This window comes from Myotis nattereri (genome assembly GCF_964212035.1).
Source record: "Myotis nattereri genome assembly, chromosome: 2".
NCBI classification, from domain to species: Eukaryota; Metazoa; Chordata; class Mammalia; order Chiroptera; family Vespertilionidae; genus Myotis; species Myotis nattereri.
Genome location: NC_138076.1, coordinates 71574830 through 71592488, shown reverse-complemented (window position 1 = coordinate 71592488; position 17659 = coordinate 71574830). Strand labels below are relative to the sequence as shown.

Here is a 17659-nt window from a genome sequence, read left to right as displayed (position 1 = left end):
CAAGGGCTACTAGCTTTTGGGGGGTCTCTGTCTAAACTCAGCTAGTGAAGACAATGAATGGACTCCGGCATTTATGTATTACGGAATGTAGCCATAATTCCACTAAGAATACAGAGAATCATACTTTCTAAAGTTAGAGATACTTTACCAAATACACTTTTCTAATTATACTGTCTTTTTAAAATATTTTAAAAATCCATAGTTTTCATTATCAGTTTCTTATGATATATCTTAAAGGTTGGATAACTATCTACTTCAGGGTATGATATACAGTTTGACCTTTAAGAAGTTCCTTCATTTATTAGAAAAATCTATGAAAGCACTGACACTCACAAAAATATTTACTTTACAGTTGATCTGAAATAGCTGGTTGATTATAATACCCCCTATAGAATAAATGCTTACACACACACACACACACACACACACACACACACACATTTCTTTTTAAGTGGATTAGAGATTAAGAATACATTAGTAGGGAAAAACATCAATCAGACCATCAAACCTCAGAGGGAAGGTAAGAGAGGGTGGGGGTAAGGGGGAAAGATCAACCAAAGGACTTATATGCATGCATATAAGCATAACCAATGGACACAGACAACAGGGGAGTGAGGGCATGAGTGGAGGGGATGGGGGGGGTAATGTGGGGATAAGGACACATATGTAATAACATAATCGATAAAGAAATTTAAAAAAAATATATTAGTAGGGGAGGGAAACAAATATAGTAGTTCCTACCCTAGATTCTCAATGCCTTTATAACTTAACTTGGACCCTAAATTAAACAAAATAATACCTACTGAGCATAAAATCTGGAAAAAAAGCACAAATGAATAATTAAATGGCCAACATTTAGATTATCTAAGGACAATTAGGCACTTATAAACTATTTCTAATATTCCAGAGGACACACATTTCTAGTTATGCACTATTTTTTATCTGTTAAGGTACATGTGTAGCTTTCTTTTTCTCTAAAATAATGAGTTATACAAAAACTTTTATTATCCTCTCATTTAGTGGTCTGAAAGAACATTTCCTTTGCATTGGAAAGCAGTTTCGATATCAACCTACATGAAGCATGAAGTCCACCAAAAGATTATATAATATTTATCATTTTCATTGGTTTTTGCTGTCACTTATATAATAAAACAAGGTATAATCATTATGTTATTGAAACTGTTTAAAATTCAATTATAGACTCACATTGTAAAGTTTAAGTATTGATGTCTTTTGTCTGTGATTTGGAGATTATTGTTTATATCTGTTATTAAGGTTGGCATTTTCCAATTTTTTACTTTAACAAAAACATTTGGAGGTAACACTGGCAGCTTCACCTCTTGTGTTAAAAGTGTTTTTAAGTAGCCAAAACCGGTTTGGCTCAGTGGATAGAGTGTCGGCCTGCGGACTGAAGGGTCCCAGGTTTGATTCCGGTCAAGGGCATGTACCTGGGTTGCAGGCAAACCCCAGTAGGGGGTGTGCAAGAGGCAGCTGATCAACGTTTCTCTCTCATCAATGTTTCTAACTCTCTATCTCTCTCCCTTCCTCTCTGTAAAAAATCAATAAAATATATATTTTTTTTAAAAAAGTGTTTTTAAGTAGGTTATTTTAAGTAAATATTAGTTGAATAAATACCTAAGCATTTACTATCGTATATGTTACAATATTTTAAAATGTTTTATTAAAATTGATCATCAATTTTCTAAACACAGAATCAAATCAGAGTATCTATCAAAAGCCTGACAATATTTATTTTTTGTTCTTGTTGCCTAAGTTTTGAAATTTTGTTTCCTTCAAAGGTTGAATATTCAAGTCTGTGTTTTTAATATTTAAAAGTAAAAATAAGTGTTAGTCCCATGAGAACTTAATTTTCAATTATTTTTCTCAGGCACTAACAATAACAATAATGAAGGTGACAATGTCAATTCCTCCTTTATTTTGCCCCTCCTCCTTTCTTTCTTTCTTTCTTTCTTTCTTTCTTTCTTTCTTTCTTTCTTTCTTTCTTTCTTTCTTTCTTTTTAATATCTTTTATTGCTTTTTTTACAGAGAGGAAGGGAGAGGGATAGAGAGTTAGAAACATCTATGAGAGAGAAACATCGATCAGCTGCCTCCTGCACACTCCCTACTGGGGATGTGCCCGCAACCAAGGTACATGCCCTTGACCAAAATCGAAACTGGGACCTTTCAGTCCGCAGGCCGACACTCTATCCACTGAGCCAAACCGGTTAGAGCCCCTCCTCCTTCTTTCTGTAAATATTTAAGATTTACTGATTCAATAGTAAAAGTTTAAATGATTAAGGAAACAAAAATTATATTAGAAAGATATTTCAGTATTCATGCTGTGTTATAAATTTATATTTATGCATATTTTTAGTTTGCTTTTTTTGCTTTCTGAAAGAACCACATTAACAATGTTTGAATATAGAAGATAGTTTCTGCCACTTTGCCTTTTAAGCATATCTCATAGTGTTACATTCGGTCATAATGTAGTCAGAAATCATTCACATAGTGTATGAATCAGATAAGGCCTCTGGCTTAACTATTGCATTTGACCCCTATGTGCAGAGAAAAGTATATGTAGCAAATGGTTTATGTTACAAAGACAGAGGTTATTCTGTATGCTGTGTTATTCCTGAAATATTTACTGGATTTGTTTCTTTCTGGGAATTCACAGCTACATAATTTGCCTATGGTGGAAAATAAAGAAGATAACACTAGTTGAACAGAGCCTCGCATGCTTCAAATAAATTCTGTTTGTATTATTTAATAGGTCAATCAAGTTTAGTATTTTTTTTTAATTTAAATCTTTATTGTTCAGATTATTACATTTGTTCCTCTTTTTTTTTCCCCCGTAACTCCCCTCCTCCCAGTTCCCGCCCCACCCTCTGCCCTCACTCCCCACCCACTGTCCTCATCCATAGGTGCACGATTGTTGTCCAGTCTCTTCCCGCATCTCCCACACCCCTTTCCCCCCCAAGAATAGTCAGTCCATTCCCTTTCTATGTCCCTGATTCTATTATAATCAACAGTTCATTCTGTTCATCAGATTATTTATTCACTTGATTCTTAGATTCACTTGTTGATAGATGCATATTTGTTGTTCATAATTTGTATCTTTACCTTTTTCTTCCTCTTCCTCTTCTTAAAGGATACCTTTCAGCATTTCATATAATCCTGGTTTGGTGGTGATGAACTCCTTTAGCTTTTCCTTATCTGTGAAGCTCTTTATCTGACCTTCAATTCTGAATGATAGCTTTGCTGGATAAAGTAATCTTGGTTGTAGGTTCTTGGTATTCATCACTTTTAATATTTGTTGCCACTCCCTTCTGGCCTGCAAAGTTTCTGTTGAGAAATCAGCTGACAGTCATATGGGTATTCCCTTGAAGGTAACTGAGTTTCTTTCTCTTGCTGTTTTTAAGATTCTCTTTTTAACTTTTGCTCTTGGCATTTTAATTATGATGTGTCTTGGTGTTGTCCTCTTTGGATTCCTTTTGTTTGGGGTTCTCCGCGCTTCTTGGACCTGTAAGTCCATTTCTTTCACCAGGTGGGGGAAATTTTCTGTCATTATTTCTTCAAATAGGTTTTTAATATCTTGCTCTCTCTCATCTTCTGGCACCCCTATAATTCTGATGTTGGTACGCTTGAAGCTGTCCCAGAGGCTCCTTACACTATCCTCGCATTTTTGGATTCTTTTTTCATTTTGCTTTTCCGGTTGGGTGTTTTTTGCTTCCTCGCATTTCAAATCATTGACTTGATTCTTGCGCTCCTCTGGTTTGCTGTCGGGAGTCTGTATAATATTCGTTATTTCAGTCCGTGTATGCTTAATTTCTAGTTGGTTCTTTATCATAACATCGAGGGTCTCATTAGTTTTCTTGAGGATCTCACTACATTTATCGGCAGCTTCTAGAGAGTTCTTAAGAGACCTTAAAAGTGTGGTTCTGAACTCTATATCTTCCATTGACAATTTTGTCCTGTTTCTTTGTCTCCGCATTTTGTTATGCTTCCTTGGTGCACCCCCTAGTGGTCTTTGTTCGCAGTCTTATAGTTAAATCTTGATTGTTGTAGCTAATTCCAGGGAGGGTTTGACCTCCAGGCCAAGTGGCTATCAAGTTTAGTATTATAGAAAAATAAGTACTATTAAGAGATTTTTAACTGTTGTCTGAAGATAGACAACAGTTCTATCCAAATAGAACTAAATCCATTTGAACTGCCATGTTTTTTGGTGAACACTTTCAATTCAGAGAGACTAATACTCAACTCATTCTTTTTTTTCTTTTTTTTTTATAAATATATATTTTATTGATTTTTTACAGAGAGGAAGGGAGAGAGATAGTTAGAAACATCGATGAGAGAGAATCATCAATCAGCCGCCTCCTGCACATCTCCCACTGGGGATATGCCCACAACCCAGGTACATGCCCTTGACCGGAATCGAACCTGGGACCTCTCAGTCCGCAGGCCGACGCTCTATCCACTGAGCCAAACCGGTTTCGGCCAACTCATTCTTAAATAAACCAAGGAGTCTCATTTTTCTTTCAAGAGAAGTGTCAGCATTTTAAAAATTACAGATAATAGAAAAATATTGTTCATTCTGTTGACATAACTGGAGTAAATAATATTAATCCATAAGAATCAATTGGGATAACTTGCAATTATTAATTATCACAATATTAACTAATTTTAATATTTAGATGCATAAGTAAAAAATGCCATAAACTCTTCTTTGGTATTGCTTCCATTTATAGGGTTGTAAGCTTATAAAAACTGCTGAGAGAATAAAATATTTACTATTTCTAATAAAAGAAATGTATTTAACCCAGCCAGTGTGGCTCTAGGGTTGAGCGTCTACCTATGAGCCAGGATGTCACAGTTCAATTCCCAGTCAGGGCATATGACTGGGATGAGGGTTCGGTCCCCATGATTCTATCTCTCTCCCCTCTCCTTTCCTCTCTGAAATCAATCAAAAAGTATTTTTAAAAAATAAATTGAAAAAGAAATGTATTTAAAGGTCTTTTACTTTTCATCAAACATGTGGTTATCATTAATAATAATGGAAATATGTTTTTAAGAGTTACTGCAGAGTCCTTCAAATTCTCTTCATTTGGGGGCAGAAGTCCTAAAGTTTGTATTTTATCTGTTTGTATTTTATCTGTAGTTATTCTTACAATGGTTTTCTATTGATGATACTTTTTGAGCTTGCAAGTTAAAGAAAAGAAGAAATATATAAAACACTTTTCTATATATAAATTACATGCTCTTGTGAGATAAAATCTTAGTAAAAATTCAGTTGTGATTTTAAATAAAAACACTTGCAAGATTGGTAAGCAGGAGGAAATTCAAGGTGTCTTCAATGTTTTGAACAAATAGATGAGTAATGATGAATTACCAGTAATAACAGGAAGAGATGATCTTCTAACAATTTTCTGCTGTCTCCCAAGTAATAATTTTGTTTTATTGTGTGTGTTGCTCAGTTTTTATATCATGTTAAGTGGATATCATTTCTCTTTCGGAAACATTAAATGGTTTCAGAGTGGAATAAATGGCTAGTTTTCATTGAGTTTTCATATTGCCCTTGACCATAGCAGGAGGTAGAGCTGAAGTCATACACAAACTAGAATGGGTTAAATATTGAATTTAAATAAAATTACAATCCCTATTAATATATTTGCAAAATACAAATATTTCATTCCATCCACACCTTTAGAGTATGTTTTCAATTTTCACTAAACTTGTTTCTCAATTTCTTTCAAAATGAAATGGTACTTGTCTTCAAAAAGGAAAGAGACCCAAATCTCTGCTCTCCATCTCACTGCTTCTTTATGCAACCATGCTTACAGGGGGCTTTTAGTGCTTTAAATATAACTATATCACTTTGGTTTGCAAAAGAAGTATATTAAGGATGGCACAGTGCATGCTTCAGGCCTATAAGCTCATAGTATGTTAATATTTTCTATTTTTAATGTATAACAGATGCTTTTCAGTATGGGATGGAGTAAATATATTTTCTAAGACTGAATATTAACCTTGGAATTTAGTCTACTTTAATCTAATATTGCTTTATTTTTATCTTCAGACCTACATATTTTACTTTTTAATTTGTCTTATATTCATTTGAATTCAAATAGTTCCATGATACTGGAATTATATGGAAGGTATGCTAGAAACTTATAATCTAAATAAGCAGGTTAAGCAGGTTAATTGGGTTTTCACTTTCCAATTACATTCCTGCTTATTTTAATGAATATGGTTAAAGTATATTGATATTATATTAGCATCTGCTATATAATTTTCTTTCATTCATGTGCAATTTATAATGTTTGCCCTTTACTTTGGAGAAGCCACTCTTCAAGTCAAATACATTTCACAACTATGGATGCCTTTTTTTTTTTTTTCTTTACGCCTCTTTTAAAATGTGTCTCAGATCTAATTAAATGTCTTAGAAAGTTGTGTTCTCTGTTTAAACACAATTGACTGCATAAACAGTGCTACCCAGTGATTTATTGGCCAAAATTTCCCCAGTTTCCTGTTATCTCTTACTGATCCTGAGGAAATTCAAGACAATAAGTATAGAACCAATAATGGATGTCCCACTTAATGTAAAAAAATTAAATAAAAAAAGGATTCAGTATCTCTTTCTAACAGCTTATTTTTTTTTTAATTTTTCATATCAAAATGGTCTAAATTATACAATTGATACTATTGTCCTATGTCATAGATGAACTCTTCATAGTAGACAATTTAGTAGGTGTGCATTTGTTTATGTTTTGATAAATACTTTATTAAGTGCATAAGAAAAATGTCTAAGCATCTTTCCCTCACTTCCATTATTCTCACCACAGTTTTTCATACATAGGCCGTTCAAATTTATTTGATGCTAGCTCTTCACATTTAATTAATATTATTGATGATCACTAAGAAAGGTCACACACACACACACACACACACACACACACACACACACACACCAAACATAATGTTGAAGCTCAGTATTAGAGTAACAAATTTCACCCAAACACAGTACTATGTAGTTGTTAAGAATATACACTTAACCCTAACCAGTTTGGCTCAGTGGATAGACTCAGCAGTGACGGCGAACCTTTTGAGCTTGGTGTGTCAGCATTTTGAAAAACCCTAACTTAACTCTGGTGCTTTGTCACATATAGAATTTTTTTGATATTTGCAACCATAGTAAAACAAAGACTTATATTTTTGATATTTATTTTATACTAGAGGCCCGGTGCACAAAAATTTGTGCACTCGGTGCCCTCTCGCAGTCTGGGACCCCTCAGGGGATGACCACATGATGGCTTAGGCCCGCTCCCCAAGGGATTGGGCCTAAGATGGCAATCAGACATCCCTCTGGCAGCCCAGCAGCCCTCGGGGGATGTCCACTTGCCAGCGGGGAGCAGGTTTAAACTGCAGTCAGACATCCTTAGCGCTGCTGAGGAGGCAGAAGAGGCTCCCACCACCACCACTATACTGGCTGCCATCAGCCTGGCTTGTGGCTGAGCAGAGCTCCTCCCATGTGAGAGCGCCCTGACCACCAAAGGGCAGCTTCTGCATTGAGCATCTGCCCCCTGGTGGTCAGTGTGGGTCATAGTGATCAGTCATTCCCAGTCCTTCTGCTGTTAGGGTCAGCTTACATATTACCCATTTACTATATAGGATAGAGGCCTGGTGTATGGGTAGGGGCTGGCTGGATTGCCTGAAGGGTGTCCCAGATCAGGGTGGGAATCCCGCTTGGGTACCTGGCCAGCCTGGCTGAGGGGCTGATGGCTGTTTGCAGCTGGTCACACCCTATCAGGGTGGGGGTCCCCACTGGGGTGCCTGGCCAGTCTGGGTGAAGGGCTGAGGGCTGTTTTCAGGCTGGTGGGCGACTGAAGCTCCCAGCCTCTCCTTTTTTCTTTTTCTTTTTTATTCTGGGATTTATTTACCTTCTATGGCTGTCACTGGAGCTGAGAGCCGGCTCTAGCTCAGAGGCTGTTGCCAGCTGAAAGCAGGTATCTGGGTTTGTTTAGATTCTATAATTGAAACTTTGTTGCCATCACTGGCCGCTCTAAGCTCTGAGGCCACACTGGCTGAAAGCTGGTACCTGGGGTTTGTTTAGGTTCTATAATTGCAACATTGCTGCATCCAGAGCTCAGAGCTGGGCTGCAGCAGGCGGGGAACCTTGGCTTCCTCCTTCACTGGAGCAAGCAAGCCTCATGTTCACTTCAGCTGCCTGGCTGCCAGCCGCCATCTTGGCTGGCAGTTAATTTGCATATCTCACTGATTAGCCAATGGGAAAGGTAGCGAAGTTATGGTTAATTACCATGTTTCTCTATTATTAGATAGGATATTTCAATGCCATTTAACAAAGAAAAATCAACCAAAAAAATAAGTTCGCATGTCACCTCTGACATGCTTGTCATAGGTTCACCATCACTGGGATAGAGCATCAGCCTACGGACTGAAAGGTCCCAGACTCGATTCCGGTCAAGGGCATGTACATTGGTTGCAGGCACATCCCCAGTAGGAGGTGTGTAGGAGGCAGCTGATTGATGTTTCTAACTCTCTATCCCTCTCCCTTCCTCTCTGTAAAAAAATTAATAAAATATATTTTTTTTAAAAGAAAAAGAATATACACTTAGTAACTAAGTGTAGCAGTTCAAAATCCTGACTCTTCTTTATAGCTATGGGATTTTAGGCCATTTACTTAACCACACTGTGTCTTAATTTCCTCTTTAAGAATATCATAAGAATATTACCTATACTTTGGATATTATGAGGACAGGATGAGCTGTTATATGTTAAATGATCAGAAGAATGTCTGTGATTAAGTTCTTCATAAGTGTGAACTTCTATCAAAACCACAGAACATTTGTAGTGAAAGGATCAGTTATCTAATACTTTATGTTATCTGGGTAATTTTTTTCTTGGGAACACCATAAATTCTAGTTTTCTTGAGAAATTTTTAGTTTCTCCCTGTGGTTTTCCTTTAATAATTTGTTCATATGGTAATAATGCAGGGCTGCTTTTTTTACTCTCAGAAATGCCAAAAGTCACCCTGTGGGAACTCAACTTCTTCTACATAGAACTTACTAATTTCCTATACTTCTCCAGTAAAGCTATCCTGACTTGCTATGCTACTCAAATTTTACATTTTGTGTTCTTAGCCTATAACATCACTGACTACTTCATTTTTAAAGTCATTTCCTCTCTCAGATTCTGTGTCTTAACTATTTATTGGATGTTCAATCTCATTTTCTTAAGTATGATTCATTTTCTTCCTCATCAAGTGTATGTTTTCATTAGTACTAGATTTTCTCTAAGGTTCCATTTTCTTTACATCCTGTGTCTTGTCCCCAGGCAACTTTTTATTAAAGGAGCTATCTGGACTAAGTGAAAAGCCAGTCACTGATGGACTACATGATATTCCACTTTTATAAGACATCTAAAAATAGCTGAAATCAAAGAACATAATAGTGGTGGTGGGTGAATGGGGGTGGGGAAATGGAGAGTCTTTCAATGGGTATTAAGTTTCTGTTATGCTAGATGAATAAATTATAGACATCTGCTGAACATAAATAAGTGCCTATAGTGAACAATACAGCATTGTGCACATCAGAATATGCTGAGGATAGATCTCATGTTAAGAGCTATAAAAAAGCAACCCTGCTGCCCCCCCCCCAAAAAAAAAAAACAACAACAAACTAAAAAGATAAAACAACAACAAAAAAAGCAAAAACAAAGAGTCATAAGAAAATTCTGGTTGGTATTGGATATGTCTACTATTTTGCTTGTGGTAAGGGTATTATGGGTGTTTGTAAATTTCCAAATCAATTAAATAAGTGTAGTTTTTTGTATGTCAATTATGTCTCTACTAGAGTCCTGGCGCATGAAATTCATGCATGGGGGGAGATCCCCTCAGCCCAGGTTGCACCCTCTTCAATCTTGGACACCTCGGAAGATGTCCGACCACCAATTTAGGCCCGGGCCTAAACCGGCGGTTGGACTTCCCTCTCACAATCTAGGACCACTGGCTCCTAACTGCTCACCTGCCTGCCTGCCTGATTGCCCCAAACTGCTCCCCCTGCCAGCCTGATCACCCCTAACTGCCTCTGCCGGCTGAACTGATCACCCTTAACTGCCCCCACTGCCAGCCTGGTCGCCCCAACTGCCCCTTCTGCCAGGCTGGTTGTCCCTAACTGCTCCTCCCTGCCAGCAAGGTAGCCTCTTACTGCCCCCTCTGCTGACCTAGTTGCCCCTAACTGCCCCCTCACCAGCCTGGTCACTCCTTACTGCCCCCCTGCCAGCCTGGTCGCCACCAACTGCCACCCCTGCCAGCTTGGACACCCCTCACAGCTCCCCCTACTGGCCTAGTCCCTCCAACTGCACCCCCTGCTGGCCTGGTCTTCCCGCACTGGACCCCTCTGCTAGCCTGGTTGCCCCTCACTAACCCCTTGCAGGCCTGGTCGCCCCACGCAACCTGTTGGGTCATCTGTTCAGTTGTTTTGGATGTGACGGCCCCTGTTTTTAAAACTGTTTTTAAAAAGGGCCTGGCATATAGGAAGTGCTATATAAGCATTTGTTCATATTATTGTTTATTATTTGTATTTTTCTGATAATTATCTGCATACTTTTTGTGATTTTTGCCTAATTGGCCTTAATAATTTTATCTTCAATTTGTATGAGTAATTTATATATTAAAGATATTAACTTTCATAAAACATATTAGGATAATAGAATTTTAAACTACTATCCCCAGCACAGTCTTTTTTAAAGCTTAAAACCCAGATATACTACAGCTCATTTGAATATACCACAGATATCACAACTATAATTTGTTGATAATTTAATGTTTTTATTTACCTGCTTCATATATATCTCTTCTATGTTAATTAAAACAATGTTTCATATTTTTATTCTACCCAATGCCCTTAGCCATGACTATGCAAAACATTTTAAATCCACCTTTTATCTTATTTAAACAAAATATGAAATTATTTCTCTCTCTCTCTCTCTCTCTCTCTCTCTCTATATATATATATATATATATATATATATATATATATATACACATACATTTTTAATACATTATTTGAATGTATATTCTATCTGAAATTAACATTACCTCTTATTACCTAGTCTCTCAGTTTCTATTATTGCCCTTACATGGCGCATACTTTGCTGCATAATTTGTCTTTCCAAATGACAATTTATTAATATTATTCTTCTGTTCATTTTACTAATTTCCATTATTTTTAGAATCTAATAAAAATGACCTAACTGGATTGAAAGGCCTTCTGCTCATCCTCTCAGTTTACCTGTAACCCACCTCTTTATAAAAGTAGTGTGTTGCAACTGTGTGACCAATTTTGTTTATCATTAACTAGAGGTCCAGTGCACAAAAATTTGTGCACTAGGGTTGAGGGGGGTCCCTCAGCTCGGCCTGTGCACTCTCGCAGTCTGGGACCTTTCGGGGGATGTCCACCTGCTGGCTTGGGCCCGCTCCCCGGGGGATCAGGCTTAAACTGGCAGTCAGACACCACTCTGGCAGCCCAGGAGCCCTCAGAAGTTGTCCACTTGCCAGCTGGGAGTAGGCCTAAGCTGCAGTCGGACATCCTGAGCGCTGCTGAGGAGGTTCCCACCATCACTGCTGTGTTTGCAGCTGTTAGCATGGCTTGTGGCTGAGCAGAGCTCCCTCTGTGGGAGTGCACTGACCACCAGGGGGCATCTCCTGCATTGAGCATCTGCCCTGGTGGTCAGTGTGTGTCATAGTGACCAGTCATTCCCGGTTGTTCTGCTGTTAGGGTCAATTTGCATATTACCCTTTTATTATATAGGACAGAGGCCTGGTGCACGGGTGAGGGCTGGCTGGTTTGCCCTGAAGGGGGTTGTGGATCAGGGTAGGGTTCTGCTTTAGGGTCAATTTGCATATTACCTTTTTATTACATAGGACAGAGGCCTAGTGCACGGGTGGGGGCCGGCTGGTTTGCCCTTCAGGGTGGGGGTCCCCACTGGGGTGCCTGGCCACCCTGGGTGAGGGGCTGATGGCGGTTTGCAGGCTTGTCAAGCCCCCCAGCAGGGACCCTCACCCCATGGGGGTGTGGCCAGCCTGGGTGAGGGGCTGATGGTTGTTTGCATGCTGGTCACACCCCCTTCAGTGTGGGGGTCCCCACTGGGGTAATTGACCAGCCTGGGTGAGGGGCTGATGGCCATTTTCAGGTTGGCCATGTCTGCGGGCTGGAAGAAGGTATGTGGAATTTATTTATCTTTAATAATTGAAACTTTGTAGCCTTGAACGGAGCTCAGGGCCAGCCAGGGCAGGCGGGAAGCTTGGCTTCCTCCATCGCCAGGGGCAACCCAAGCCTCCTGCTCGCTCCAGCTCTGTGGCCGGCACAATCTTTGTGAAGGAGTGATGGAATGAGGGAGTGATGGTTAATTTGCATATTACTCTTTTATTAGATAGGATTGCTCTGATGCAAGGCTGAAATTGTACTAGTATTTAGCACAAATGAAATATTTTCTCTTGTATTCCAAATTTACATTTTAGTCTTACATCAAAATTTAATGGTCTATCCCATTAACCAATGTAACTCCAATGCATTTATTTTAAAAAAATGGTCTACCTTTTTTTCAAAGCTATCTCTCTCTCATAATTTTTCTTTACATACATGTGTGCATTTTTCATATTGTGACATTCTGAACTTCGTGACCCATATGAGCTTTACTACTCCTTTCCAGTACAATTTAGAAGGACAAAAATGTATGGGACTAAGAATAATTGTATCAAGATGATTAGAAGTGATTCTTAGAAGCCTTTATTTTACATTCTTTAATTCCCTGTACAAATAATTGTAGAGTTTCTAACATTAGTCTTCAGGTCCTTGTTATTGTATCAATTCAATTTTTCAAAAGGATAGCACAGCAGGACAGCTTAACTTAAATATGTAATTTTCAGAGAAGATACTTTTCATAAAAAGTACTGAAAATATTTCTCATATATCATCAACAGATTGCTTTTGTTGATTCACTGCAGCCATATCTAATAAAGTGCACAAGTATTTGTCAAACATCACTTAATTTGAAGTGCACATCCGGAAAACTTAATTTCTTCAAGAGTTTCTCATTTATAAATTCCCTCAGGTATTAAATAAACAACAGAACAACATAAATGATCAGCAACGAGTCTTCACATCACTCACCAATACTCAAAAGATAGATTTTGTTATAGGATTATGTGCTATTTTCTTCTAAAATTAGTGAATTCATTGACCTGGCTGAGTGTCTCAGTTGGTTGGAGCATTATCAGGTACACCAAAAAAATTTCTGGTTCAGTTCCCAGTCAAGACACATAACTAGGTTGAAGTTCCATCCGCAGCTGGCAGGGCATGTATGGAAGGCAACCAATAGATGTTTCATGTTTCTCTCTCACATAGGTCTCTCTCTCTCTCTCTCTCTCTCTCTCTCTCTCTCTCTCTCTCTCTCTCTCTCTGAAATCAATAAACATATCCTCTGGTGAGGATTAAAATATAAATAAATAACTAAATAAATAGATAGATAGACAAAGTTAGTAAACTCATATAACTTTTTCACATTATAAAGGTCTTTGTATCTCACAGAAATATTATTTTATTATTTTAGATAAATCTATTTTCCTCCAAAAAAATGAAATCACATCTCACTATAAAAATCTCCATGACCTAAATTATTTTAAATTATTTTTCTTCTTCAATGCAATAGAACCTAAGCCAATTACAGAAAATGCCAGCATCAATCCATAACTTATGGGAAAAATATATTACATAGGTCCACTTTACACATCAACAAAATTATACTGAAATATTTAATTATTCTGTGATTATTATGTCATGATTTTGAAAAATTGCTCAATTTTATTACATTTAGCTATGTACATATGTGCTATCAGAAAAAAATTCTTATACATGGACATGATTATTGAATACAGAGAAGAAATGAAGAAAAGAAAAGAAAGAAAGAGAAAGAAAGAAGAAAGAAAGAAAGAAAGAAAGAAAGAAAGAAAGAAAGAAAGAAAGAAGAAAGGAAGAAAACAGAAGGAAGGAAGGAAGGAAGGAAGGAAGGAAGGAAGGAAGGAAGGAAGGAAGGAAGGAAGGAAGGAAGGGAGGAAGGGAGGAAGGGAGGAAGGGAGGAAGGAAGAAGTAATTAAGGAAAGATAGAAAGAATAAAGGAGCCCTAGCTGGTTTGGCTCAGTGGATAGAGTGTTGGCCTGCAGACTGAAGGGTCCTAGGTTCGATTCCAGTCAAGGGCATATACCTCGGTTGCAGGGTCCTCCCTGCCGGGGTCCTGGTTGGGGCATGTGCAGGAGGCCATCAATCGATGTATTTCTCTCACATCAATATTTCTCTCAGTCCTTCCCTCTCTCTTCCACTCTTAAATTCATTTGAAAAATATCCTTGAGAAAGGGTTAAAAAAAAATAAGAATAAAGGAAGGAAGGAAAGATTGAAAGAAGGAAGGTTGAGTGTAGCAGAAATAACACACTCTAAGCAATACTACTTGGATATTGACCCTTAGAAATGCTTCTGGGCAAAAATGTCATAGAATTCTAGCTATTTTCACAAAAGATTGATATGTTTGTACTTCCTTCACTTAAAGAATAATCTAACATAAACAATGCCAATGATAAAAATAAATATAAAAATAAATAAAATGAGTAATGTACTTACTTAAAAACCAAATTTTGGAGGAATACTTAACTTCACATGATAATTGTGTGAGAAAATACTAGTAATTCTAATTGTATAACTCATTTTTTATAAGAATATATATACATATAGACTACAGCTTATTGTGGATGAGTATGTATATTGCATATATAGGGTTATTATTATTATTTAATATACTTTTATTGATTTCAGAGAGGAAGGGAGATGGAGAGGAAGATAGAAACATCAATGATGAGAGAGAATAATTGATCAGCTGCCTCCTGCATATCCCTCACTGGGGATCCAGCGGGCAACCTGGGCATGTGCTCCGACCAGCAATGGAACTCTGTTGTCCCGGCTCATAGTTTGACACTGAACAACTGAACCACACAGGCTGGGATATTTTTTTTTTTCTGTAATTTTTTTTTTATACTAGTCACTTCTCTAGTATGGCATTTTATGTATCCTGCTTTTGTTTTTAATTATTAGTAAAATCCTGAACATTGTTTAGGTATAATGCAAAGTATTTTACTATGTAGAGGGCCTTATTTAATGCAAATTAGTAAGTCAAATTTGAAGAATAGCCATTGAGCATAAACAAGTCACAACTCTTTTCTGTCAAAAAATAATAGTGGCCATTTCGTGGACGCCAGGGAGGTGAGGGGACCTGTGGAGCCGGAGGTGGGTGTGTGTGTGGACGTCAGCTTCAGCATTCCTAACTCAAGATCTTGAAGTGCATCGTGATTCCTGTCCGTTGGATTGTAAGGTTTATGTAGGCAATCTTGGGAACAACTGTAACAAGACTGAACTGGAACGAGCCTTTGACTATTATGGACCACTCCAAAGTGTAGGGGTTGCTAGAAACCCTCCGGGCTTTGTTTTTGTTGAATTTGAAGATCCCCGAGATGCAGCTGAGAGCTACCGTGGATGGGAGGACACTATGTGGCTGCCGAGTAAGAGTGGAACTGTCAGACGGCGAAAGGAGAAGTCGAAATCAAGGCCCACCCACCTCTTGGGAGAGGGAGAAGCTTCCAAGACGGAGAAGCTTCTCCCGTAGCGGAGCAGGTCCCTTTCTAGAGTTAGGAGAAGAGAGATCATAAGCCGTCCTGATCCTTCTCTAGGTCTCACAGCCGATCTAGGTCAAATGAAAGGAAAGAGACCAGTTTGCAAGACGAGTGGTGTACAGGAAACAACTCCATTTGAAAGGATGCACAGAAAATTCAAGTTTTGTTTGAGACTTCATAAGCTTGGTGCATTTTTAAGATGTTTTTGCTGTTCACATTTGTTTGTCTTGGAACAGTGACACATAAAGATATAATTCTCGATGGTTTGAAATGGATCATAGGAGGCATGTAATATCAAGAATTGTTACTTTATAATGTTCCCTTAAGCAAAATTGGATTTGCTTTGAACTTCAGTCTTGCATAGACTGATAATGAACTTCCAGCTAAAGTGTGATATTGAATATTGTGGAAACAAAACTTGCAAAATTGAATACTTTCCATAGCTGGGATGGAATATGGAGCTGTAGTTGAACAAGCAGTCTTCTAAAGCTGCTATCAACTCAAGCCAGCAGCTAAAAATTAAAGCTGGGCCCTTAAACTAGATTAGGGTTTTAAAAAAAATCCAGCCAGCCTTTACACTGAACTGATATTGCCCACTTAGTGTAACATCTAAGAAGTTTTAAGAAAGTCAGTTTACTTTCTTTGCTTTAGGTCATAAATTTCTTGTGATCGCTATATGTGAATACATAGCTCTTTGTAACATTCTTCACTTGGAAGATTGAGACTCTTCAAGATACCAGTGTCCTGCCAGTTTAAGGGTACATTGTAGAGCTGAACTTTGAGTTACTGTCCAATTTTTTAAATATATTTTATTGATTTTTTTTTTATAGAGAGGAAGGAAGAGAGATAGAGTTAGAAATATTGATGAGAGAAACATCGACAGCTGCCTCCTGCACAGCCCCTACTGGGGATGTGCCCACAACCAAGGTCCTAGCCCTTGACCAGAATCAAACCTGGGACCCTTCAGTCCACAGGCCGACGCTCTCTTCTTTGAGCCAAACTGGTTAGGGCCAAATTTTTTTTTCATGCTGTCATTTGTAATATGTTTTGTAAGAATCCCTGGGATTAAAGTTTTGGTTACAAATTGTTAAAAAAAAAAAATGACGGTGTACTGGTATTTCCCCTTTTCTTATATGACTGTATTATAGATGCTCAAGGTATATGTGTTTTAAATAATGTAATGCCATTTTTACAAATAATATATTTCACAATAGCTAACAATGAATTCAAGAACTAAAACTATAAAACTAAACTACATAGCTTTATTATCCTGCTGTTTCCTGGTCACCACCATGGAATGTGGGCATCAAAACCAGGTATAATTGACATGAAAGGTTCTTGTACTCATCGTATTCAGCAGTCTCTATAATAACCTGACTAATCTTGTTTGTAAGTCTTCAAAAGTATTAAAAATTATTCTTTCTTCTATGAACCAGAAATTATGATGTTATCACCAATTTAAGCATTTTTGGATCTTATCATTGATCTCTTATTCCTCTAGGACTTTTATTTACCTCACAAATTGGCTTTGCTCCCTGTGACTCACGGTTTATTTTCCTATTATCTTATGGTTTAAGTTCTAAACCCAACATTATAACAAATGTTATTATGAGCCCTGCAGCACTAAAGATCAATTATCATGTTTTAACTGTTATTATTGGACTAATTTCAGTTGTCCTCTGGGTACAAACAAATTAAGATTTTAAAATATGCTACTTTCTTCCAATAGCAGATGTTTTGAGGCTGCCAGCTGTATAGTAGTTGCTCTACTGAAAGTAGTATGCAAAATAAATATAATATATATTTATTATAGTGCTTTTCCTATTGTTAAGTTGTTGCAATAAAAAAAATAGAGTTAGTCCTGTCAGGTTTGGATAGAGCGTCAGCCTGTGGATTGAGGGTCCTGGGTTCGATTCTGGTCAAGGGCA

General features: G+C 37.7%; 1 pseudogene across 1 annotated transcript in view; it reads left to right on the top strand.

Annotated features, from left to right (window-relative positions):
- LOC308513744 overlaps positions 1–15870 on the top strand; it is a 33160-nt pseudogene extending 17290 nt beyond the window's left edge. Inside the window, exon 4 of the transcript in view lies at positions 15393–15870. The product of the transcript in view is annotated as an uncharacterized misc_RNA (transcript). The remainder of the gene's footprint in view (positions 1–15392) is intronic.
- Positions 15871–17659: the final 1789 nt, after the last annotated feature.